A 26,619-nucleotide genomic window follows, 5' to 3' on the forward strand; every position below is an offset into this window, starting at 1 on the left:
TCCTATGATTAGGTCTCAGTCTCCTCCACTGAACTTCACCATGACCTCTCAGTAGCAGGACAGGATGGTGAGGGGGACTGGGGTTGTGTGTTTCCCTGCCCTCAGGTCAGGGAGGCTCTGATAAAAACCCCAGCAGTTAGGTTCTAGTAAAATCATTTCTCTTAGGGGCAGACTTTGTTAAGAACAGAAACCCCCAGCATGTTTCAGATGGCTCCTTTTCCCTTTATTCCTGCAAGAAGCATGAGGGGACTTTTCTCAGATACTCACTGTGAGGACCTGGTAGAACTTCCGGAGAGAAAACTCACAAATATGTGCCTCCCTGCCCTGAGATTTAAACTCTCAGACTTGTCCACACTGAGACTCCAGGAATTTGTCAATTGCCATTCAGGGTTTCTTCTAGTTCCTGTGAGGGTTTGTGCTTAGAGGTTTCTGCTCTATTAAGTTGCGATTCTCTGTCAGGTTGTTTTTCGAGGGGATAGCAGTTTCCTTGTGATCTCATTTCTCTGATGAATGTAAGAAGACTTGCTGATTTTTTCAGCTTGTTTAGCTTTTTACTTGTCGTTGGGATGGAGTGGCACCTTCTAAGCTGCATTGCGCCAGAGACCAGAAGTCCAACTGCTCTGCTTTAAAAGATCAATGAAGTTAGAGATTGCAGTGACTTAACTGTGAAGCCAAAGGAGACTCTTCCTCGCACGCCCCTTTCAAGGCCCTGGGAGTGACCCCAGTAATGTGTTCACATAGTCAGATGGTTTGTAAAATTCGCAAACTTTTATCTATAATTGGTTAAGTCTCCTGTCTCCATGCAGACATTCCCTCCCATTTCCTGGGGTGTCAGGCATTTGGGAATGCAGTAATGACAGTCACTTCCCTTTATAATTAGCCATCCCTTTGAAGGAATTGGTTCCGGGAAACTTCGCCAGCCCACCTGGCATCAGGACATGAAGACACAAGATCAGAAGTCATGTTGTGATACGAATGTGCCATATGATGCCAGGTGCTAAAGTAGGTGGGTAATGGAAGAGGAAAGGGTTTTAAAAACAGGAAGCCAGAAACTAGCCAGTGGCAAACACTTCTGAACACCAGAGCACCTACTTTACATTATTACCTAATTGAAATGGTTGCTCCCTCCTGTCAGGAATACATTTACTAATGCAGAGTGTACAACTATAAATGCATCATATTTTTTCCTTTTTTGGTTGAGTATCACACAAAATAAAAGCTGGTCCAGGAATTCCTGTGCTTATAAGTCAGACTTTAGAAATACTACAAACAGAGAATGGGCCCCTTGACATCCTGCTTACTGTCTTCCAATACATCAGATCACCTCATAGAGTATCTGACCTATCTTGTCCTTAGATCGTTGTGCAGTTCCAGATGAAATTGTACACAAATTGGCCAACAATGCAGACGTACAGACTGAAAAAAAAGTGCTTGGATGGCAAAATTTCTACACATATTCATCAACTTAGTCGATATTGTTTAAGAGTAATTTGATTATGCTTCATGCAGCTCCGCACAAAGTAGCGACAACTTAAAACCATATTTTAATTCCTCTTGTATTACAATTAATTTTGTATATTTTTTTCAGAATAGAAGCGAAAAAAGGAAAAAGTTTTTTAGAGAGATTTGTCAAGTAATTAATAAAATATCATGCTATTTCTTTGTATCGTGTATTTTCTGAATTTTATATTTTCTCTTTCCACACATATACTCCCTTGGGTTTCTAATTTCATATGTGTGATTTTGTGTTCTTTTCTTTAACGGGTCTTCCTTTAGGCCAGAAAACACTTGGTTGCACAAAAACTTAATCTTCCTTTGTTTTGATGAACTAAAATGGTTTCTGTCCTGTGAAAGTCAGGCGTTTTTCTGTTAATCATAAAGATAATTAAGCATACAAGAACATATTGCCCTTCATCAACTACGTCCTCCAATATTTATGAGATTCAGCTTTCATTTATGTGTCTATGTTTGGACTATGAATCCACAGAAATTGGGCTCATGGAGAGTTTTTTTTTTAGATTTTATTTACATATTTGAGAAAGAGAGAGACGAGAGAGGGAGAGAGAGAGAGAGAGAGAGAGAGAGAATGAGTGGGGGATGGGGCAGAGGTGGAGGGAGATGGGGGAGCAGACTCCCGGCTGAGCATGGAGTGGGAAGCCAGGGGATCCCAGGGCCCTGAGATCATGACTTGAACTGAAGTCAGACATTCAATTGACTGAGCCCCCAAGTGCCCCCCAACGGAGAACTTTTATACAGCCCCCCACCCACTTTCAGAGATGGGTTTTCTTCTTCTTCTTCTTTTTTTTAAAGAGCTTATTTATTTGTCAGAGAGAGAGAGAGAGAGTGAGCACAAGCAGGCAGAGTGGCAGGCAGAGGCAGAGAGAAGCAGCCTCCCTGCCGAGCAAGGAGCCTGATTAGGGGCTTGATCCTAGGACCCTGGGGTCATGACCTGAGCTGAAGGCAGTGGCTTAATAGACTGAGCCACCCAGGTGTCCCAAGATGGGTCTTCTTTTTACCCTTGGTGAAGGCAGGCAGCATGCTGTGAAAGATGAGTCAGAGATTTGAGCGAGCTCAGAATAACAGAGGGAAATGTAGTTGGATAGAGAACGATATTTAAAAAAAGAAGAATGTAACTAGATCCTACTATTAATATTGGTGTTAAAGATGCAGCTAGGAGATATCAGATACCTATGAATTTCCTACTGAATACAAAGAAACCGAACAAGTCACTGAGTTGAATTTTGAGAAATGATGAGACCCAGTTTGTTTCATCTTTTTACCCAGATGTAAAAAGATGAAACAAACAGGAAAACCCCAAAGGAAATAAAAGGAATAGAAGACAAAAGACCAACTGAACGAAGGGTCTGCTGTTAAGTGGGAGGCTTTCTTGGAAATAATTTGAAAAGAATAGTTGGTTCACCTTCTGACCAATTTCGATAGGAGAAGTCAAAGTGTCTGCTACTTGTTTTTGACCAGCCTCAGATTTGGGTCTCCCTCCTTCTGTGCTCACATATCTGGTGAGCAGAAATGACATTGTTCTTCCATAGTTCCCACAGAGACTTTGCCATTGGATCTCTTGGAGGCTCCTACTCACCTTTCCTTTTGGGGCTTACTTATTTCTGCTTCAGTAGAGCTGAGAGCTCAAGTGTCTGAAGCTGTTTGATGTTTTCATCATTGCAGAAAAATTAAACTAATCTACAGGTTATAAAATATGTGCTCTAAGAGTACATGGGGGAAAGGATACAGAAGAACCCAGATTACAGGATACAAGGTGCTAAAGCCCACGGTTAGCAGTACCAATGGAGACTCCAAACTAGCCTGAAAGGCTCTTCAGTCAAAACACCTGGGGGCACCTGGGTGGCTCAGTGGGTTAAGCTGCTGCCTTTGGCTCAGGTCATGATCTCAGGGTCCTGGGATCGAGTCCTGCATCGGGCACTCTGCTCAGCAGGGAGTCTGCTTCTTCCTCTCTCTCTCTCTGCCTGCCTCTATGCCCACTTGTGATCTCTCTCTGTCAAATAAATAAATAAAATCTTTAAAAAAACAAAAAAACAAAAAAAACAATACCTGAAGGCCACCATTCATTCAGGCCCGTCATTTTATTATCCCCTCCAGCTTTAAAGATAATAAGATTCTTTAGAATTTGGGGGAGCAATCAGATTACCAGAATAAAACATGCAACAAGTCCATCAAAGAATTATGAATTCTGGGCTGCATTGAGAAGTAAAAGGTCAGTATTTTAGCAAAAATCCCAAAGTCTCTACAGGACAAATTACCTCCTCTAGAGAGCTGTACAGATATGACCCTGCTGAGTGTCACCAGATGCTTGTTTTGAAAATATTTTGCATTTCTTAGATGAAGGGCACGCGTTAACACTCCAGATTACAATAACATGGGCTTACATTTCAGCTACTTTAATTCACATCAATCTCACAACTTGGCAGAAACATCTTTCACACAGTCTGTGTTTGTTCTGGTCACATTGAGAATTTTATTTTTAGGAAAAGGTGTTTAAAAAAGGAACCACAGACACAGATTAAAAAAATGTTATCTTGAAACCTATGTATGTGTTTCAGATTTCAGTCTTAGGAAAGGAAATGCTAGTTAATTTCTATGGAAGAGCTTCTCCTGCCTGGATTGAAAAAGAAGAAAACAAAAGAACAAGAAATGTATCTTAGCAAATCAGAGAAAACTTTTCTTTCTTTTTCCTTTGAGGGGTATAGAAAGCATAAGGGTGGAGAATTATTTGTTGTCTTCTGCTAGGATTATGTTTCATATTTTCATTTAAATTTTGCTCATATGCTTAAAGGCCTTGTCATAAAGAAAGGAAAAAAAAAAAAACCAACCCTGAATACCCAGAAATGCTTATTAAATCTAACAGCACACCTGCTAGAGATTAAATGCCAGTAGCTCCTTGACTCATAACATTTCTTTTCACATCCCAATATCTTTTTTCACTGAGGTGTATCATTTTTTACTGCAGGAATCCAAGGAAACATGGGAGTTAGACACGCAGGCCAGTTAAAAGCAAACAAAGCTTAGCACTTAAACATTTTTTTGAAGAAACATCTGAGCTTGCAAAGTGGACGATATTCACTGCCCTAAAACACAATCCTGATCTTTTTGATAATGATATGCTGGAAAGCCTGTGCAACACCAGCACAGTACTTTGAGTGGAATTGTTAAAAAAAACAAAAAACAAAAAAACCCCATCTTACCTTGCTATCTCATCTAAGAATAAGAACTAAGCTCTCTTCTGCCAAAGGGAAGATCTTGATAGATACCTCACCCTGTGAAGCTACTTCTTGCAGTCTATTTCCATAGCCTGGCAGCCTCACCAGAGTGGCACTTTTGGAGAGGGGAGGGAGGGACTGGCTGAGGACCTCAATGGAGGGCAGAGCTGCAACCCGTGAGGGAATCCACAGTTGAGCTGAAAGCAGCTGGAAGAAAAGGGCCCTGTTTGGGAAGATGGCGCTGTCCTAGGAGGCTAATACACTGTGGGTCAACACCTGCAGAATTCAGGGAATGGTGAACTTAGCAGAGGTCAGAGGCGGGTTTCAGGAACAGGCTTCAGTCTTGTGCAGCAAATGAGGAAAAAAAGAAAACCCTGAACAGGTACCAGGCATGTGGTCCAAGCCAACACAACTGAGACTGGGGAGGCCGTGGCCTCGTGGTGGGAGACAACGCCAGGCACAGGTCATCAAAGCTAACAGCACCATAGCTTCTAGACCCTGCTGACGAGCGTGTCTGAGCCTTGACGAGAGTCTCTATGCAATCTGTTCTGGATACGGTGTTCACCAGAACTCAGCTTGTCGGCATCAGGGTCTGCAACTGAGAAACTTCGGGAAGTTTCCGACCAGAGCTACTTACGTGGTTTCCCTAAATCCACTTCTGCCCCATTGCAATCTGTTTTTAGCCAAATAGTTGGAGGAGTCTTTAAAAATTTATCTGATAATTTCACCCTCTGTTTAAATTCCAGGGAAGGGGTTCCTTTGGCCTTTAGGCTAAAACCAAACCTCAACACAGTCTACAAATCTCTATATCTAGCCATTCTCTCTGTTGAGTTCTGCCCTCCAGCCACGGTGGGTTTTCCCAGCTGTTCCACACACATGCTCCTGCTTTATACTGTCCACTCGGTCTGAATTTCTCTTCCCTATTTATCTGCAGAAGAAGCCTCCTGCTCTTTGGCTCGCAAGCCAAAAGTCACTTCCTTGTGGAGGAAGTGGAGGTGGGGACCATCTGAGGTCCCCTGTCCTAGATTCTCTTGTAGCTTTTCTTTCCTATTCAAAGCAGGTACCAAAAATAGTGATCAAATAATTAAGTCTGCAATTTATGGTTTACAGTTTGTCTTCCCCACTGGCTGAAAGCTCTCCTAGACTAAGACCACATCCATGTTGCCTTCTGCTGTGCCTACCTATCATAAGGCCTTTGGCAAAGTAGGTGTTTAGTGAATAGTTCCTGAATGCTTGGATACATAAGGACTGACCATGTTATCATCATGTCCTAAATCACAATAGAGCCAGTAGTCTATTCTGCCTGTTTTCAAGGCCAGCCCATTGCAAGGATTAGTCTTTCTTTCTTTCTTTCTTTTTTTTTTTTAAGGATTTTATTTATTTATTTGTCAGAAAGAGACACAGCGAGAGAGGGAACATGAGCAAGGGACGTGAGAGAGGGAGAAGCAGGCTTCCTGCCGAGCAGGGAGCCTGATGCGGAGCTCGATCCCAGGACCCTAGAATCATGACCTGAGCAGAAGGCAGATGCTTAACCACTGAGCCACCCAGCCATCCCTGCAAGGATCAATCTTAGCAAAGCATCGGATCACAGGATGTTACATCAATGAGTGTAACATAACAATGACAATAAAATGAACCATATTTATGCATTGCTTTATATATTATTAAATCCATCTTTCCAAATTTCTGTTTTTAGAGTTGGGAGAGATGTTATTTGTGGAAAATGAAAAGAGAAAAGAGATGACAGACTACCACATCAGTTATCTGGAATTGATAAGTCAAATGAATACACTGTATTGGTGACTTTTTCCATGATCCATAAGGCATTATGTCCAGTGCGGTTTTACACAAAGTCACATTAACCAACGAGCCATAATGCCCTCAAAAGCCTAGAAGCTTTGGAATGCAGCAAGAGCTCTTACCTTACCTCCTTGTCGTACTAATACCTTGGGGCTGAAGTAGAGCAACTGAAGTTTTATTGATCCAATAAGGGAAGGAGGGTGGAGTGCAGTTTCCTGCCTGCTCTGCCTAGTCAAACACTGTCAAAAACTACTATGTGTGTAGTAGGAATGGTAAATGACTGTTCATCCAGTTTTCAAAATGTCGCTAGAATCCGTTCCCTCTTCCAGCTTCCATTCACACTCCTGCTATCACTACCTTGGTTTGGACCTTTGGTCATATCCGCTATAGGATGTGAAAATCCAACTAATTGCCTTCCTGCCTTTCATGTCTCCACTCTCTAATCTTTTCTCCTGTCCTGGAGCCAGAATCAGTGTTCTGAAGTGTAAATATGGTCATTCAACTTCCCTAACCAAAGATCTTTGATGACTTTAAGTGGGTTATATGAGCAATTTTAAAACTTAAAAATAACAGCTGGGTCCTACTTTCAAATAAAAAATATAAAAGAGATATAAAAGATACAAGGCGGAGTGGAGCAGGATGGAGTTTTAGCCTTTTGGCCCACCCTGTGCTGCCATTAGGATACCTCTTTGGAACATGTAGGCCCGTTGGCTGCCCTGGTTGGTCTCACAAAGGCCAATCTCTTCAGAAACGCATTCATGAGATTCCATCTGGCCACATTTGATCCTTCTAGCATAATGGCTTGCTAGTCCACTCATATACTTTCTAGGCCCTGGACTTATCTTTCCAGCCCTCCATGCTTTTTCATTCATTTTTGCCTTGGCCTATGCTGTTAGTGGTGACTGGAAAGGGCACTCTCTACTGGGGAAATTTAAGACCCAGTTGGAAGGTTATCGCTTCTGAAGGCTTTTTGGACTCCCCCAATCAGAGCTGGGATCTCGCCTTCCTCAGCACTGACTCTACTTAGTAACCCCATCACAGCACTTAGCAATTGTATTGTCCATCTCCTTATTTGATATCAGAAAATATTTTATTCAACTTGGTGAAACCAGTGCTCTCCTAACACAATGTCTGGCTTATGGTTAGGTGTTCGCTGAATGTAAGATGATTCTGTCCACTTCTCTCAGGAAGTAATTTTTCCTTATGCTGCTTCCCAGCCTCTGCAGTGTGTACTGTTCTAGACTGAATGTTCATGTTTCCCCAAATTCATATGTTGAGTTCCTAATTTCCCATGTGATGGTATTTAGAAATGGGAGACAATTAGGTCATGAGGGTTGAGGCCCTCCCCCACTATGGGATTAGTGCCCTTAGAAGAAGAGACGTGAGGGAGATGATCTCTCTCTTCTATGTGAGGATACAGGAGAAGGTAGCTACCTATAGACCAGGAAGCTGGGTCTTGCCAGATACCAAATCCGCTGACCCCTTGAGCGTGGACTTCCCAGTTTTCTTTGAGAAATAAATGTCATTTACCCATTCAATATATAATATTTGTTATAGAAGCCCAAGCTAAGATACACACATACTTAAGATGGTCTCTTTCTTTTCTCTCTGATTTGCATAGACATTTCAGCAAGACGTGAACATCGCCCTCTTGGACTTTAAACTAGACTTTGGATCACTAAGGAGAGTCTAAGGACACAATGGGCTCAACTCTTGAGTGTACTGGAAGAGAAAATGTAACAGAGGCGTCAAGAGTTAAAAGAAAAAATTCGGGAGAGAAAAATTGAGAGGGACTCGGAATTGTTCTTCTTCATGTGGCACACGGTGAATATGAATTTCTCAAAATCCCAAACTCAGACGTGCAAGAAAGAAAAGTTTTTAGACTTTTTCCCCCCTAAATTCCAATTTAATATTTATTTAGAGACCCTATTCTTCCTGGTGGCCAAAACCACAACTTTAGTCAATTTCTGGCCAACTCAGTCACTGCAAGTTTTAACTGAATTCCCTGATTGCGTGCATGTAAGTAGACTCATGGCTCCGGGGAATGAAGCCGTATCTGGGTCTTAGTCAGTAGTTGTCCATTCTGTTATTTGCTGTAATCATCATGTATGGTTTCCAGATGTAGCCATCATTTACGGTGGCTTCTGTCTAGAGGTTCACATTCCTACTAATCCCCAGTTGTGTGGCCCATACCTCCTCACACTGCACTCTTCCCTTGTCATGAAATCAAAATCCTTTCGGGCATCTAAACCCTGTCAACAAACCTCGTACCTTTTGTGGGGATTGTAAATGTAAGCCTGTTCGGGTTTATACAGCTTTAGATTATTTTAGTAAATAATAGTAACCACTGCAAGATTGCTTTGCTCTTCATAAATTATTCCACAAGTACAGACCTGATTAAAAGAACATTTATTAACAAGCAAGCTTGAAAACATTTATACAAACTCTAAGATTGATGAAGTCCCAGCTCTCTGTTCTTTTGGAGTGCTCTGACTACCTCTTCACATGAAATGTTTACTTGAAGCAGATGGAAAAATATCCAGAGGCAGAATCCTGTGTTCTTAGAGTGAGAATCAGGCCACAAGAAGTCCTCTGGCTCAAGGACTACACACAGGTTCATCTGTGAGGCAAGCCTCAGCCGGTCTCCCTAAAGGTACAGGTAGCAGGCTTGGTTAGATTTTCATGTTCTGTTATACAATGTATCTTGAGTTTATTGATTTCCACAAGGAGACCCTAATTCTAAAATTTGTTATGCTAATTAGAAAAGCTACTGGGTGCTCCTGGGTTGCTCAGTCTGTGGAGGGTCCAACTCTTGATTTCGATCTCAGGGTAGTGCTATTGGGCACCACACTCAGCGGGGGAGTCTGTTTGAGATTTTCTCCCTCTGCCTACCCCCACCCCCCATGCTCACAGACTTTCTTTCTCTCTCTCAAATAAGTAAATAAGTCTAAAAGAAAAGCTTCTAAGTCTAAAAGAAAAGAAAAGCTTCTGGAATTTATGAAGATATAGATATTTATTTGACAGATCACAAGTAGGCAGAGAGGCAGGCAGAGAGAGGAAGGGAAGCAGGCTCCCTGCTTAGCAGAGAGACCGATGCCGGGCTCGATCCCAGGACCTTGGGATCATGACCTGAGCCAAAGGCAGAGGCATTAACCCACAGAGCCACCCAGGCACCCCTGAAGATATAGATAGTAGAAGGCATATATTCATCTCTGTTTCTGGAGTGTCAGCTCCTTGATTTGCGTGCTAATATTGGATTGCTCCTGGGATTTTAATTCCTGATTTGGGTAATGTCTTAGTCAGTTTGGCTGCAACAAAAATACTATGGGGCGCCTGGGTGATACAGTAGGTTGAGCACCCAACTCTTGGTTTTAGCTCAGGTCATGATCTCAGGGTGGTGGGATTTTGAGCCTTGGGTTGGACTCCATGCCCCACATGGAGTTCCTCCCCCTCTGTTCCTCCCACTTAGGTGCTCTCTTTCTCTCTCTCTCTTTCTCTCTCTCTCAAATAAATAAACAAATCTTAAGAAAAAAAAATTACCAGACCAGGCGTCTTAAACAACAAATATTTATTTTACACAGTTCTGGGGGCTTGGGCTCGGCTAGTGCCGAGATCAAGGCACTAGCAGATTCTGTGTCTGGTGAGAGATCTCTTCCTGGCTTGAAGATTGATGTCTTCTTGTTGCATTCTCCTGTGATGGAGAGCAGAGAGAGCAGAGAGAAAGGGCTAGCGCTCTTTGTCTTCTTGTATGGACACTAATTACATCATAGAAGTTCTACTTTCATCATCTAATTGCCTCCCAGAGCTCCCACCTCCAAATATCACATTAGGGCTTCGACATAATGAATTTTGAGAAGACGAACATTCAGTCCATACCTGGAAACTAATTGAACCTTGAGTTGTACCTTAAACTAACAAGTCTATAATATTACACTAGTTATGCTAAAGGATTTAAAATTTTTTTCCTTCAGACTCTGCCATAATCACTATCCTTCTGGGCAGTGGTGGACCTATGTTAAATTGCCTGGGTTTGAGTGGAGGGTGGAGAGGGATGGAGAAAGGATATGTTGATTAGTGCTTCAAAATACTATTTTACCTTGTAAGTATTCTTTTCTCTCTTGAGAGGAAACAAAGTCTGTTTTCTCATAAAGCATCAGCAGGAGGTAGATAGCCCTTTTAGATAAATGTTAACATTTTTCTCTGTGACAAGAAAAGCCTACTGACAAGTTGGGTAAGAGAAAAATTTAAACTGACCTGATCTAATTTAGAAAATAAATCTTGGAGCTTTTATTTTCTTAACATAATATAGTTTATCCTCATTTTAATTAATCATTACACCGCAGAAGGTTGCCTTTTCTAATTAACACATAAAGAGGCAGTGATTATAAAGAACTTTGAAACATCTTAATTCCTACATATGGATACCATGCACAGAGAAAAAAATAATCTTAAGAAACTCAATAGTAAGTATCTGGCACACAGTAGGGCCTCACTCTACATTTGCTTTTGAACGAATGATTGAATGAAGAAAGCCTGATACCCAAAGAGCTCATGTCTGAGGATATTGAAACATAGGAAAGAAAGGCATGACAACCTTTTGCACACTAGAAACTTGTAGATGATTGAGAGAATTTGTTTCTGTGGAAATTATCATAGAGAAAACAACACTCTGCCAAAATCTGATGGAAGAATTAGGATAAAGTCTCTCCAGTGACTCCTTCCCATCTGTCCCTTTGAACTCAAAGCCCAGAGTCTCAGGGTTTGAGGCATTCTGAGAGGGACAGAGAACTGCTATTAAGACAAGATGGGAAGCCTCAAGAAGCCTTTTGTCCTGCTTTAAGTGCCAGAACACAGAGTAAGGCAGAAATGATCTGTGAGAAGAAATTTAGAAACACTCACTAAACTTAGTGAGTAATTTATTTTTTTAACTTGATTTTATTCTATTTTTGATCAAACTAATACCAGAATAATTTAAAAGGTCAAATGCTTTTATAAGGTTTAGAACGATAACAAAAAGTTCCTCCCTTACCTCTCTTTACCCCTCTTCCAAAGGGGCAACCGATTTTTTTTTAAGATTTTATTTTTAAATTATCTCTACACCCAGCATGGATTTTGAACTTACAACCCTGAGGTCAAGAGTCACATGCTCCACCAAGTAAGCCAGCCAGGTGTCCCAAAGATTTTTTATTTTTATTTTTAAAGTAATCTCTACACCCAACATGGGGCTTGAACTCACAACCTCAAGGTTAAAAGTTACATGTTCTACTGACTGAACCAGCCAGGCCAGAGGCAATCAATTTTAACTCTTTTAAGTAATGTTTACATTGTTAGTTCCTAATTGTTCAATTTTAGGTATTATCTATTAACTTCTTTAAATGGAGGGTGAGAATTTAGCTTTCTTATCCCAACTCTCTCGCATTTTGTCTTTGTAGGGGAGAAGCATAATTTTCCCTTTACCTTTGTGAATTCTTGAGTAGGGAGTAGGACCCCTATATTGAAAGGGGAGAATAAAGTGACTTTTAGGAAAGGTGAATGAGCCCTTAGAAGAATAGATAATAGTTATGATAGTGTGTAACAACGTTTTTCTGGGTGGAGGTAGTGACCACTTTTCATCTTCTCTCCTGTTGTTGCAGGATTTCTTTTCCTTTAGTGCCCCTGGTTCTTGGTCCTGATGCTTCTAAGAATGAAGAGGTAGACCAGACAAAGAGTTGTGGGCACCAGAGCAAAGTTTATTGAGCAGTAGCACAAAGCTCCCAAAGAGGGAGGGGACCAGAGAAGACTGCCCATTTGGTTTTATGGGCTCTTTTAATCTGATTAACTTTCCATGTGCCTGTCACCCAATCAGGTTTTTGTCTACACACTCATTTACCAGGTAGTTGCTCATTTGGCTCAGGTAGAGGGTTCCTTCCAGGGTAGTGTTTCATAGCCTTGGGGATTAAGAAGGCAGGTGGCTGTCCTGCGCTAAAGCCAACCAGCTATAGGCCGCAGATCGTGCTCTTTGTTTAAATATCCCACTGGCTGTTCGGGGGCTTGGGCTGGGATGCCAAAGACCATTCCCTTCTTTCCTGTCACATATACATTGTAAGTCCTCCTAGTAGGAACACTTAAAGCTAGAGCACTGAATAAAGCCTAGAATAACAGGATGGGGTCTTTTTCCTTTCAAGGGTATTTTTCCTCTTAGGATAGGGTACCTTGTCCCTGCCTGCCTTTCTTCCAACTATCCTCCATCATTGTGATGAGATTCAATCTTTCCTTGCTGAAGAAATTTCCCAGGGAAGGGATTTATGACAACTGAGTTCCATTTTTTTTTTTTTTTTAAAGATTTTATTTATTTGAGAAAGAGGGAGAATAAGTGAGTGAGGTGGGGGATGAGGGGAAGGGTAGAGGGAGAAGCAGACTCTTCACTGAGGAGGGAGCCTCACTCAGGTCTTGACCCCAGGACCGTGGATCACGACCTGAGTTGAAGGCAGACATGTAATGGACTGAGCCACTCAGGTCTCCTGACAACTGTGCTTCTTTTAAAGAGTCTTTCTGGGGGCGCCTTGGTGGCTCAACAGGTTGAGACTCCCCCTTTGGCTCGGGTCATGGTCCCAGGGTTCTGGGATCGAGCCCCGCGTCGGGCTCTCTGCTCAGTGGGGAGCCTGCTTCTTCCTCTCTCTGCCTGCCTCTCTGCCTACTTGTGAACTCTGTCTGTCAAATAAATAAATACAATCTTTAAAGAGTCTTTCTGGGCACCTGGGTGGCTCAGTCGGTTAAGCATCTGACTCTTGATTTCTGCTCAGGTCATGATCTCAGGGTCCTGGGATCGAGCCCCACGTTGAGTCCTGAGCTCCTTCTCAGGCTCCCTACTCAACATGGAATCTGCTTGTTTCACTCTGCCTTTCCCCCTCACCCCCTGCTCTTTCTCTTTCTCTCCTAAATAAATAAATCAATCTTAAAAAAAGAATCTGTCTTTCAGCAAATAACGAGAGCTCAGAGAAATACCTTTCCTTACATCAGCTGTTTTCTCAAATGCCCACAACTCAAAATGGTTAATATATGAAAATGGCGTATTTTGGGTGGCCTATTCTGCTTCTCTTCATCTTGCTACCCATCCTTCGAATATAATGATGTAATTTTTCATTAAATCATTATTCAGTACTTATTCTCATAGGACTATGCAAATATTGCTCCATCATGTAGTGTGATTACATTTCCTTTCAGATGCAACTTTTTTTTTTTTTTTCCCCTCCATGGAATATTTGCCTCAGTTTTGCTTGTTTGGTTGTTTGGCTTTCTATATCATCATCCTCTATCTTCCACAAAGGTACAGATCTCTCAATATATTTAAACACAGCAGGCGTTTACTTGGCTTCATTTCTTCTTGGTGCATGTGGGGTATGTTGTAAATAAGGGTATGAGTCCTGGGTCCTGGGTGTGAATCCTCACTGCGCTACTCACTAGCTGAGATCTTGCCTCTGATTCCTCATCTGTAAAAATGAAGAAATAGTAAGGCTTATCTCACAAGGTTGTTAAGACAATGATTTAAGCAGGGTGCCTGGCTGGCTCAGCCAGTGATGCATGCAACTCTTGACCTCACGGTTGTGAGTTCAAACCTCACGTTGGGTGTGGAGATTACTTAAACATAAAAATCTTAGGGCGTTTGGGTGGCTCAGTCATTGAGCCTCTGCCTTTGGCTCTGGTCTTAATCCCGGGGTCTTGGGATCAAGCTCCCTATCAGGCTCCCTGCTTGGGGGTGGGGGTAGGGAGGTGGAGCTTGCTTTCCCTTTCCCACTCCCCCTGCTTATGTTCCTGCTCTCGCTGTCTCTCTCTCTGTCAAATAAATAAATAAAATCTTAAAAAAAAATAATAAAAGTCTTTTTTAAAAAAGGCAATGATTTAAGCAGTAATAAATAGAAAGCATTCAGAACAATGGCAGACACATGTAAGTGATCAGCTGTAATATCCCTCCTGTAGCCTTGTGCTTCTGTTCTGGACTATTTTGTGTTATGTGTCTTAGAGCACATGTCTTCTCTTTCTTGGTTCACTCCTTGTTCTGGGGGAGCATATCCAGTAGTAAAGTGTTTTTCAAAATTATTTACTTACTTACTTACTTTATGTATATAAGTATGTATGTATTTTTCAGAAAGAGTGAGTAAGAGCTTGAGTGGAGGGAGAGGCAGGGGGAAAAGCAGGCTTCCTGGCCCAGGAAGGAGCCCGATGTGGGACTTGATCCCAGGACTCCATGCCAGAACCCTGGAATCATGACCTGAGCTGAAGGCAGATGCTCCACGGACTGAGCTCCCCTGGGGTCCCAGTGTTTTTCAAACTTTAGCCTGCACCCAAAGGGCTTGCTAGGAAATGGACATAGGTCCCCGCTCTTAGGGCTTCTGCTTCAGTAGGTTTAGGGTGAGGTCCCAGAATTTGCATTTCTCAACAAATGTGCCAGAGAAGCTTCAGCAGTATTAGCAGCTTCCTGAGAAAGAACTTGTAGGCAATAAAACTTCTGAGATTGTGCTTATCTTACAATGTCTTTATTCTGTTATCTCACCTTGCCAGTAATTTGAATGGGTTAGGATTCTAAGTCGCAAATTGTTTTCTTTTGGGATTTTGACTGCACAGTAGCTTCAGAGCCAGTAATGAACCCATATCATTTTCATTCTGATCACTTTGTATGTGATGGACTTTTTCTCTCCAGAAGCTTTTAGGACCTGCCGATTAACAAGATCCCAAGGCATATTATGGAAAAAAATTCAGGATATCAGGAATAAAACTGGATGATCCCTGGACCCTGGGCTCCTTCAATCTGAAAAGTTACCTCCTTCAGTTCTGGGAACTTTCTTGGTGTTTTCTCACTGATAATTTGCTCTTATCTATCTTCTCTGTTCTTTTTTGTCATTGGAATGTTTAACTTTCTTGCTGATTTTCTTTTTCTCAAGTTCTTTTACTATTTTTTCCTTACAAGTGGTTTTATTTGCTTTTGGATAACCTCATCTTTTCAACACTTTGACTCACATTTTTATTTCCACCATAATTTAATTCTAGGAATGCTTCTTTTCTAAGTATTACTTTAAGAAAGCATCCTGTTTTTATTTCATGGACTTGTAATAGTTTCTTTTCTCTACCTGAGGATATTAGAGTTTTATTTATGACATTATCTTTTACTTCTTGGGGTCTATGTCATCCACTTTTCCTTTTTCCTATTTTGGCCTCTATTTTCATATTAAAAGCCTTAATCATGCCCAGTGATCCTTGACTGTCTTTTTCTAACAGTAAGGTACTAGAAAGATGACTAAAAGCTCTGTGTGTACTGATGGGACTTGGTAAGTGCTCGCTTCATTGTTGGATGACAATGAACCTGGTTCTTTCTATGGGGAATCTCTAGTTGTCAATCTCTGTAGGTCTCTTTTCTCTGGGGTTGATTGGTTTCTCTAGAGACTGATTGTTTCATCCCTTATTTGAGGTTTATCATTCAGGCTGCCAGATTCTTGGAACAAATGGGAAAAAAGGTACTGAAGATTTTGCCATTCAGACTGGTGATTCTCCCCTTAATCCTGGTTTTCATCACGGCACACAGCTTCTGTCCCCAGCTCTGCCTGTTGTCAAGTTCATATTCCCTTTGATTCAATTTCACCAAAGAGAAAACCTCTAGTCTTTGGCTGAAGTTGGTGACAGGTAGACTCCTAGTTGCAGGGAATTGGGGAGTTGATGTAGAGATCGAATTGATTTTTATATCAGACTTTGAAAAATAGTCCAGTCTGCACCCCATTTGGACACCACCCCATCTTATTTCAGTGGTGCTTTGTTTCTTCAATTGCTGAGCCCTTTTGGGACTTGGTGGGGGGAACTTATTCACTTGATTTTCTATTTTCCTTTGATTTGTCACTCAGCACCTGCTTCTAGTTCTCAGAATTTTGTTACTTTCTCTTTGTTGTCATTTCTTATGTATTCTTGTTCTTGTGTATTTATTTATATGTTGTTACGTAGGAATGGAGGGAAAGAAGTATATTTAAGTTAATGGATTGCACCAGAAGTTAAGTAAATGCATTTTTTCAAAATAGATCAAGAAATATAGGTATCCTTACATATGAAATCTGATCAATGAAATACCTTTTGTAACTCTCATTGTTCTTAGGATAACTAATGGTGAAATATGTAATAAGAAAAAAAATGTAAAGGGTGAATATAGGCACCATGAAGCAGAAGAAAGTTGAGCCTCTTATAGAGAAAGAAAATAAATTAAAAGAAAAATATATCTTTGGAGGTTACTGGTCATCTAATTGGTTAGTTTATTTTTCTATACCACCTAGTTGTTCAAACTAAAAATTTTGATTTCATCCTTAAAATAACCTCTTTTTATCTTCATATTCAATTTTTCCCTGAATTTGATTTGTTTTTCCCTGTCTTCATTGCTCTGAGCTTAGTTCAGACTCTTTGCCATCTCTTCCATACACTAGAGAGCCTCTATACACTAGTAGCTCCTGTGATGATTAATTTTATGGGTTAACTTGGATGGGCTACAGGCCGCACAATTATTTGGTCAAACATTATTCTAGGTGTTTCTGGGAGGGTGTTTTGGATGAGATTAAAATTTAAAAGAGTGGAGTTTGAGTTAAGCAGATTGCCCTCCATAATGTGGGTGGGCCTCATCTAATCAGTTGAAGGCCTGAATAGTACAAAAAGTTGGCCACCGCCAAGCCAAGAGAGAACTAACTTTCAGCAAACTGCCTTTGGATTTAAACTTCAACATTGAGTGACTTTGTGGTATACAGCAGACAGCCTTTGGACTAGAACTGATGCATCAGCTCTCTGTGTCTCTAGCTTATCAGCGCAACCTGCAGATTTTAGACTTGTTATCCTCCATAACTGCATGAAATAATTCTTTAAAATAAATTTCCTATTGGTTCTGTTTCTCTGGAAATCCCTGATACAGCCTCTTTCTTGACTTTAATTTCACCCTGTTCTTATCCATTCTCCAAATAGCAATACCCAAGTATCTTTTAAAACTCAAATAGGATACCTTCACTTTGCTGTTTAAAAGATCTTCAGTGTCTTCTCTACACAAGACAGCCTTTTTCAAGGTTCCAAGCTATCTTTCCAGCTTTAATCCTGAGCTCTTCATTGGTGAAACACACTATAATCTTTCCTGCTCTGTCCTTTTGCATGCATGGTTTCCTTGGAAATGTTCTCCCTCTTTTGCATCTGGAAAATTGGTCTTTTGATTCCTAGCCCATGTGTCACCCTATGAGGTGTTACTAAGGCTTTCTCTCTTTCCCAACCAAGTTGAGGGCTTCTTTTTCTAGTTCTGCAAAATCTGTACCATAATATATATGGAAAGAAATGCAACCAAAAGTGTCATATTGCATTGGGATTATTTGTTTATGTTTCCCTTTCTCATTAGATTCCAAGACTTTGAGGGGCTAGTACATAGGAGGTATGCCACGAATATTTATTTAATTAGTATTACTAGAATTGTATCTGAGACTCTTTCAGCATTTTTTTTTTTATTGTAGCTGGAAGGTGAATGAAAAAATATGAAGTCATTTCACTGCAATTGACCTGAAATTTTAATTCTATATATCACAGCTTACACGATAAAGATGAATACTGTTCTATATTTTCTGGTACAATTTTTCCCCCTCCCTGCCCCCAGGTGGGGGGCTATCCTCATTAGGGTCCCAACTTCTTGTTTTTACTCCTAACTTAACGTTCTAAACTGTCTTAGTGTTTTCCTAGTTTCTATTATATGAATACCTTAACCTTTATTTGGAAATTGATAGCTCATAAATAATAGTCTACGCCAGCATATTGCTTATATTCCCCAGAGAATTGACTAGTTTTTTTTTTTTTTTCTTTTGTGAGACTTTAAATATTGTTAAAGAAGATGAAGCACAAGAAAAATATTAAACACGAAGGGGGTGTAAATGAACTGTTACTTCCTTCTGTCTTTCCCCGAGCCTCTCTCTCCCCATGGTGGAGGTGCATCCTTAGGACTATGGAACTTGGAAGAAATACTATCAGGCAGGGTCTTGACATTATCCCTTACTTGGCCCCACTTTTCATAGTGATAACCGAGTAGATCTCCAGCTTCGGAACTCTGAAGAAATGGATGACTTTGCGCAGCACAGCGCTGGGCTTGAATGTCTCCGTGCTGTGGGACCAGCGATCCGAGGCTCTGTGGGATGGGGATGGGAATTTTATCCCACTCTGGTTTCCAGAACAGGCGGGTTTCCTTGGAGCTTGTGGGGTTTCCCCTTTAGAAGAATCTTCTTCCTGACCTCGCTAAGTTTCTGGCTCCTTTGTTGACGTCCCCGATATTTGTGATTTATTTTTGTCAGTTGACTTTTTTTTTTTTCCATATTAAAGTTAAAGTTTCAGCCTTTTGTTACTCTGTTCTTAGAGCAGCAGCTGTGCAAATGAGGCCTCTTCTTTGTTGCTAGGGGCTGAGCTTGGAAAAGGCGGGTGGGGCAGGGTGAGAAGCTATCAACTTCTCTATTAAAGCAGAACTTTTTTGTTTATTTTAGGGAACCAGTCCATCTCTTTTAATGTTTTTTTTTCTTCTTCTTTTAAAGTTCCTGTGGGTTTGTTGGATTCAGGGAGCTACAAACTTCTTTAATCCCACCATCTTTCTCCTTAATCTTTTCAAAATTTTGTTGTGGAGTGACAAGTTCACCTGAGGAACCAGGAACGAATGTAAATTTACAGCAGGACACCACCACAGATTAAGCCTTTTGTGTAGAGATTCTAAGACTTTTTTTTTTTTTTTGCTAATAGGTATGCAGGATAAAGCTCTTCTCTTAAGACAAGACTGAATAGAAGCAAAGCAAGCCACCTAACACAGCAACAACAAAAAAGATTTCTTTTTATGGTTTCCAGGAAAACAAAGTCAGAACTTCTGAAAGAATACTGGAGTCTTGTTATTTTCCATCTGTTGTGGTCAGAGCTGATAGCAGCCACTTTCTCTCCCAAACTTCAGTTGTACAATCTCTCTATTCCGTATCATCCCGAGTAACAGTGAAAAGCGGCCTCATGGCTGGACGAATAATCATCCACGGAAACCCCACATGAAGTATGTTTTTGATTAATTATTCCCCGAAAATGCAACATGCGGTAAAAGTTTGGGTTCAAGTTTCATCTTCTTCCCCACCCTGTCTCGGACATTCCCAGGCAGACTGGTTTCATTTCTCAAACTGCTCCTCCTGGTATCGGGTTTTTCCTGTGAGCTGAAATTTAAGTCCTTATTTAGAGAAAGAAAACAATCAACTTAACGCAACACCTTGTAAATGGTAATTTCGTTGGATGTAAGTGAAATTGGTAAATAGTGTCCTGTCCCTTTTATTGTTATGCACTCTGGCTGCTGATCTACAAATTGTTTTGGTCCGAGCTTTGTAAGTCTTTTCTTTCATCTGCTCTCAGGGAGACTCCAGGGGTGGCCCAACACCAGCCCTGCAGGTGGCCCCCGGCAGAGACCCAGCCCCAGGGAGATTAGTGTGCAGAAACAACTCAGCAAAGCTGGGGAGGTGTTGAAGAAGAGGGAGGGAGTGTTCTGAAAGATCAAGGTAAGGATGCAGCTGTTTTCTAGCAAGGTATTGGCCATTCTCCAAAAAAGAAAGAGAAGGAAAAGTTTATACGGGAGACAAAAAGTTCACGCCTCTTATAAAAATATTGCTGCTTTCCCTCAGAATGAGACCAGTGTCACCAGGTAGAGTAAACGTTGCCTTTCACTCATGTAAAATAAGATCATTATTACCATGGAAGGAGTATTGGTACAATGTGAGGCTCACTGTGTGTGCATTATCTGATTTAATCTTGACCGTTGATACTGGTTTCATTTTTTAAGGGAAAAAGTGATCTCAGTGAGATTAGGAAACTTGTCCAAGGGGACGCCACTAATTAGAAGTGTATGCATCACTTCGGCGTAGTCTGTAGATTGAAACGCTCCTTTATAATAAACTCAATAATTTAGCAGTAAGTCTTGTATTCACTTTATTTGAGAACCGGTTGTTTGAGAGCAGACGTTTTAAACTAAAGGGCCCGTGAAATCCTTGTTGCAGGCCAACCTGCTTTCAACGCAGTAACTGTATATTGTGTGTTTCCTATGGCTGCTCTGTGAAAACAGGTCCTGGACACAGAGCAGTTAGTGAGGGCTGAGCAGGTGTACATAGAGCTCCTAATTATTGCCCTGTGCACGCTGCATTGACTTTGGACTTTGTAAGCTCATGTTTTGTACAACACATATAAGGGAGCTTCAGATTCTCCTCTGCGCAACTGCATTTCACATTACGTGCTAAATCCAGAATGTCTAAGGATGACAGGCATTGGAATACATCTAACTGGATTATGTCCACATTTCCACAAGTTATCTTCTTGTGGAGTTACCTATTAGCCCATGAAGGAAGAATATGGGAAAGTGGTTTCTTTTAAAGATGGAAGGCATGCATATGAATGGCCTTGAGAGGAACTGCTTTTGTTCATCTTCTCTGCAGAGAAGAATTTTCTAAAGCAAATAGGTATTTATTAGCAAATTTGATCTAATGATGGGTAAATTTTTGTTTTATTTTGTAGTGATAGGTAAGATTTTAAGCTTGAATAGGAAGGAAAAAGTTTTGATGAATTTTTTACAGTTTTACTGGTGCTTTTTTCCTTTGTTGATAGCACTATACAAAAAAGATGACCTTTTCTAAGTGATGGATGCATTAACAGGAAACACAAAATCTTCTGGAAGTGAGATTGTTTTTAATATGCAAAAGATTTTTGAATTACTGCAGAGTACAAGGTCTAGAGCAGCAAGAGGGTCTTAATTGATAATGTACCCAGTAGGGAGCTTATCCTTTTAAGTGTAACATTTCAAAAGCCACTGGGTAAAGGGAAGAGGGGGTTGGGAGAGGAAAGCATGCTTTTGAAACCGAGTACTTAGGTGAAAAATGATGCCATGTATTTAGTTGTATGTCTTTTCTTTTCTTTTAAAAAGGGAACAGTCTACAATACAAGATTTGGAATAATTTCATAACATATTAAAGTCACACATAAAATACAGAGAAGATGCAGGGAATTAAAACCATAAAGGCTCATTTTTTGCTAGGCTGGATAACTTCTTTAAAATGTATTTGCAAATCATCAAGAACTCAACTGAGACGGTGAATTCAATGATCCAGTGAATCAAAAAGGCTGCAGTGATTACTTTTTACTAATTCTTTGTTTAGATTAAATTGAACAAACAGCCTTCCCAGGCCGTTTTGATATTGGACAATTTTTTTCACTAGAGGAACATAAACTAATCGATAACTCTTATTTAAGTTATTAAGACTGCTTGAGAAATTTAAATAATGAAAGGAAAGACCTTCAGAATTTGAAGAGCTGAGCCACTAACAAGAAGCACACATGTAATTGTTTGTTTAGCAAACCATACCACACAGGTTTTGCAGGGTCGGACATAAAGTAATACGTATTTGGTAGCGATTAGTTCTTTTAAATGCACTCCTGGCTAAGCTTCCACATTTCCAATAAAGAAGGCTATTACTGATGTAAAGGCCATTTAAATCAAATGGGAAAACATTTTGCCATCTTGGCAACTGTTTAAGAGCCCCAGTAATACCACAAACAAATACATGTATTAATGTACATTATTTAATCAGAAATAAGTGCGTTTTCCTTTTTTAGGTTTCCGCTGCCAGGAGAAGAAAAGTTTTTAATTCATTTCAGGAACTGAACCAGAATTTTTTTTCTGATGTGACACATTAAAAAAAAAAAAGAAAGAACAATTGAGCTTTCAATGCCTCAGGCGTTCAAAGATAAATGGGAATGTGAGTACTGGCCACTTCAAGGGAGCTCTGCATTTAATATTCCCTCTCCTATTTGAAGATGATGCTCACAGGTTGACGGCCACGCCAAAAACACACAAGAAACTTCCTTGTTATCAGGGACTATTTGTATCTATTAGGGTACGAGCTAAGCGACTGTAACTTGGGAACTTGACAGTAAAATGGTACAAAGCTGGAAACTTTATTCTCTCTTTACTAATCATCCACGGGCAGGCAGGCTGACCAGAGCAAGTCGACATCTGTGTTTCTCAAAGTCCTGCAGGGACCCAGGTTCCTCCCAGCTCCAGGTTATACCCTCCCTTAGTGTGGCTTATCACCACCTTGTTGGTGCTCCAACCACTAGGAGGCCAAAGAAGATGCACAGGGCCTGCCATTCCTCTTTATGTTAGGACAGTGTTGAACCTCACCTGAGCCCTGTGATCCTGGACAACAGCAATGGTTAAAGGAATTCCCCTTCCCCCAACTCTTTGTGTGCTGGAAAGAACTTACTGCAGACAACTGCCCATACCAAGGACTTAGAGAAGATTCAAGGATGGCTTTCTTCTTTACATAAGATGAGGCCAGACACAGACCCTTCAAATTCCCATTCTTTGCTTCCTAAATGATTAACTGAACAGTTTTGTCTCCACTGACCAATGGGAACAGAATGCTTCTTAGACGAGCTTTGGTGGAGATTTTCTGTGTGCCCCTGGGCTCCTGAACTTTGGCCTGCCCTCGGCCAGAGCCAGCATACCCCCTGTCCTTAAGGGTCTCTCTCCGAAGAATTGGCTGGATGACAGGCAAAAACATTCTTTGAACTCTTGTCTGACCTTGACACATTTTCATCCCATTTCCCCACACCTAGTTCTGCCTAACCTTCTTTACTTCTCTCTGGAAGAAATCCATTTCACTGAACACTTGCAAATTTCCTGGTCAGAGTGTTCTCCCTACTCCGGTAGTCCTTCCCCAACCATTTGCAATAATCCTTTCTAAAAAAATCCAGATTCGTTTTGAATCTGACATATGTGAGCCAAAAGTTCAGTTGCAAAGGGCAAGGGGATGTGTAGTATCTAGATGAATAGCTAAACCCAGCTCAAACCCCGGGGTTCTGTTAATGAAAGGAAGAAGGGGATAACAGATATTAAAGAACAATTACAAATATCGCCTGCACTCTTGATAAAGTCAGCCACAATCTGTAGTTCTACAATCTTTTCTCTCAGACTATCTGGAACTCTTGCTCGAAATAGGTGACCCAGAATCTCGCTGTCATGTGCCACCTTGGTTTTCCCTCAGAGTTTCACTGAACTACTCGGCTATATTTCTTAAAATGTGTCAAGATGGTCTTCCTTCCAGGCAAAGTGCTTGGGGCAAAATGCTTCTCCGGTTTACCTCAGGACTTAACCTAATCCAATTTTGGAAAAGTTATTTTTGTGGAAAAGGATAAGCTTTTGCAGGACCATCGTACATGCCTGTACAGGTTGAAGAGCCTGTCAAGCAGTCTGGTCTTTAGAGATGGACGATGTAAAGTCCTGACTCTGCCAGTGACTAGCTGAGGACTGATAAGCATGGTATATAACCTCATGAAGACTTGTTTCCTTATATATAAAAAAAATGAGAATATTTAAGACCTATCTCACAGAATTATTACACTAATAAGAGATAAAGTGTCTAGTATAGTGCCTGGCCTTTGGCACATGCTCACTAAATGGTGGATGCCATTTTAATTATCGGATAAAGCTTTGCTCCCATCACATCTCCTCTTCCGGCTGCTTCCTCATTCTGTTGCTCTCACCAGTCTGGTTCTACACCCACACGTCCTCTCACCAGGCAACATATAATGCTGTCTTCAGGGTCTTTGCTCTTGCTTTTCTCCACAAATAGAATTGCCTAATCTGTGTTTAATTACTTGAAGGCTTAGTTTTTCTGACTTTTAACATAAAACTTCCTTTAAAAAAAAAAGTAATTTGGGGACTACAACAGATAGGATGAGTTGGATCTCTGGTTATTTCAAACTGTACTATGCTGAGTTACTGGGCACTGAAATTACCCTGTGATATCTTCTCAAGCATTCTCCTGTTACCTGTTTTCTGCACCGAGGAGGAGCAGTGGAATCACATTGCTTCCACTTGTTGAGAAAAATCCCACAAAGATGTTTAAAGAGCCAGAATAAATTACACACCTTGTAAGCCTGCATTTTGATGGAATATGTATCCAGTGATGATTGAGATTAGTTACAGAATCTATCCCTTGGCAGAGTCACTCATATTCTTCCACAGTTGAGGGTGTTTGTTGGATGAACGCACATGAGTTCTTATTTCAGGTACACGTGGTTTTAAATTCAGATTTTTGAGTCATACTGTGTGCTTCCTTAGATGTTCTTTTGGTATAAATCTTTAGACTTTAAAGTCCTGGTAGTGGATTACTTTTTTTTTTTTTTTTTTGAGAACAGTCTTTAATCTATGAGTTCTTACCAAATTCGGCCTTCATCATTATGCAACCAAGTATTCCATACCATCTGTTGGTGTTGTTTACAAGGGAAAGGAAGTAAGCACATAAAAATTTGGAACAACGACATAAAAATTCACCTTGAAAAGACTTGTTAGAAGTTATGTAGGGAATCCTTGAAGCTCCAGGTCAGGAGGACATGTGTTGTAAGTTTCTGAGGAGTTTCCCAGGGAATAACTAAAAAATTTCAAAAAACCTATCTAATGATTATATTCAAAATTATTTTTCTGCCATATCCTCTTTTGGGGAGTCTACAGGCCAATTGGTGGTCCTCACAGATATGAATACAACTGGAAGAAATTCATGTCCACCGCAACCTCTCCCTCCCCCAGTCAATACCATAGTGAGAGCTGATTTTACTAGTTTTATAATATATTTCGAATTCCTCTTTCCCTCTTGCATGCTTGCCACTACATCCGAGGCACCATCCATCACCTTCTTCCTGGTTTACTACAACAGCATCTGAACTTCTCTATCCACTTCTTTTGCATTTTTCCAAATTATCACATGATAGTCCACGTAATTTTCTAAAAATAGAAATTATACTATGCCACTCTCCTTCTTAAAACTCCTCTATAGTTTCCCATTGCATTTAGAATAAAATCCCAAACTTCTTCCCATACCCTACAAAATTCTACGTGTTCTGGCTTCTGAAGATCTTTCTACCTTATCACTGCTTCTTCCTGAGCACCCTCCAGAGATCCATGGTTTTCTTCATTGCTGTGAATCTGCTACGAGGCTTTCTGCTCAGTCTCTGTTCCCTGTCTGTCTTCCACTTGTCACCAGGCATTTGCCTCATCTTTTAGGTCACAGTTTAAACACAACCTCCTCCAGGAAGTCTTCCCTCCTTACCACATCTAAAGTAGGTCCCTCTTTCTCTGGTGTTCTCTATCACAGTACCTTGTCTTCTTTTTAGCCTTTGTCACTATTTGTAGTTACATATTGATTTGTTTATATTTATTTATTTTAAAGATTTTATTTTTAAGTAATCTCTATGCCGAATGTGAGCTTGGACTCACAATCCTGAGATCAAGAGTCAGGTGCTCTAATGACCGAGCCAGCCAGGTGCCCCATACTGATTTGTTTGCTGTATATCCTCCACCTGAGTGTGAGCTCTGTAAGTACAAAGTCCACGTCTGTCTTATTTGCCACTCATTGCTCAACTTTTCCAGCATGCCAGGAATACAGTTAAGTGCTCAGAGAATAGTTGTTGGATGAGTGGAATGAACAGTGATTACAGCAATAGACCTCTCTTAGGCCCTTATGATGTGTTAGGCACTCGGCCTACCACGATCCTAACATTTCATTCTTGTAAGAAACACGCAAGATGGGTATTCAAAACCCTGGTTTATAGTTGAAGAACCTAAGGTTTAGAGGGTTTAAATAACTTGCCCAAAGTTTCACAGCTACTAGGTGACAAGGCTAAGACTCAAACTTAATTCAATCTTAAAGTCCGTGCTGTTAACCACTATGCTATACTGAGACCTATCCATTTATCCTGAAAATGTTTACTGAGAATATAAACTGAACAAAACTACTGGGAAGTAAGGAACAATAAAAGTAATAGTACTTCGTTTCAAATTTACAAACTATTTGGCATTGAACATATTTGTGGATGAAATGACCAGGGGCTCTCCATAAAGAGAATCCAGCCAGTAGGGCACTATTAGAATCCAGCCAGTAGGGCACTATACTGTCCAGAGGGCCCACAGGGTAAGGAGGCCACTGAGCATGTGCGCAGTGGTTGATGGGAGCAGAGCAGGCTGAGCCCCAGCAGGTGATGGATGTGACCCGGAGAAGCCTGC

General features: G+C 40.8%; 1 long non-coding RNA gene across 1 annotated transcript; it reads left to right on the top strand.

Moving 5' to 3' along the window:
* Positions 1-19,633: 19,633 nt before the first annotated feature.
* LOC131837963 (uncharacterized) lies at positions 19,634-22,396 on the top strand. The gene is made up of 3 exons (XR_009356390.1): positions 19,634-19,810; positions 19,926-20,068; positions 22,170-22,396. It is a non-coding gene; the product is annotated as an uncharacterized LOC131837963 (long non-coding RNA).
* Positions 22,397-26,619: the final 4,223 nt, after the last annotated feature.

Source organism: Mustela lutreola, chromosome 8 (assembly GCF_030435805.1).
Source record: "Mustela lutreola isolate mMusLut2 chromosome 8, mMusLut2.pri, whole genome shotgun sequence".
NCBI classification, from domain to species: Eukaryota; Metazoa; Chordata; class Mammalia; order Carnivora; family Mustelidae; genus Mustela; species Mustela lutreola.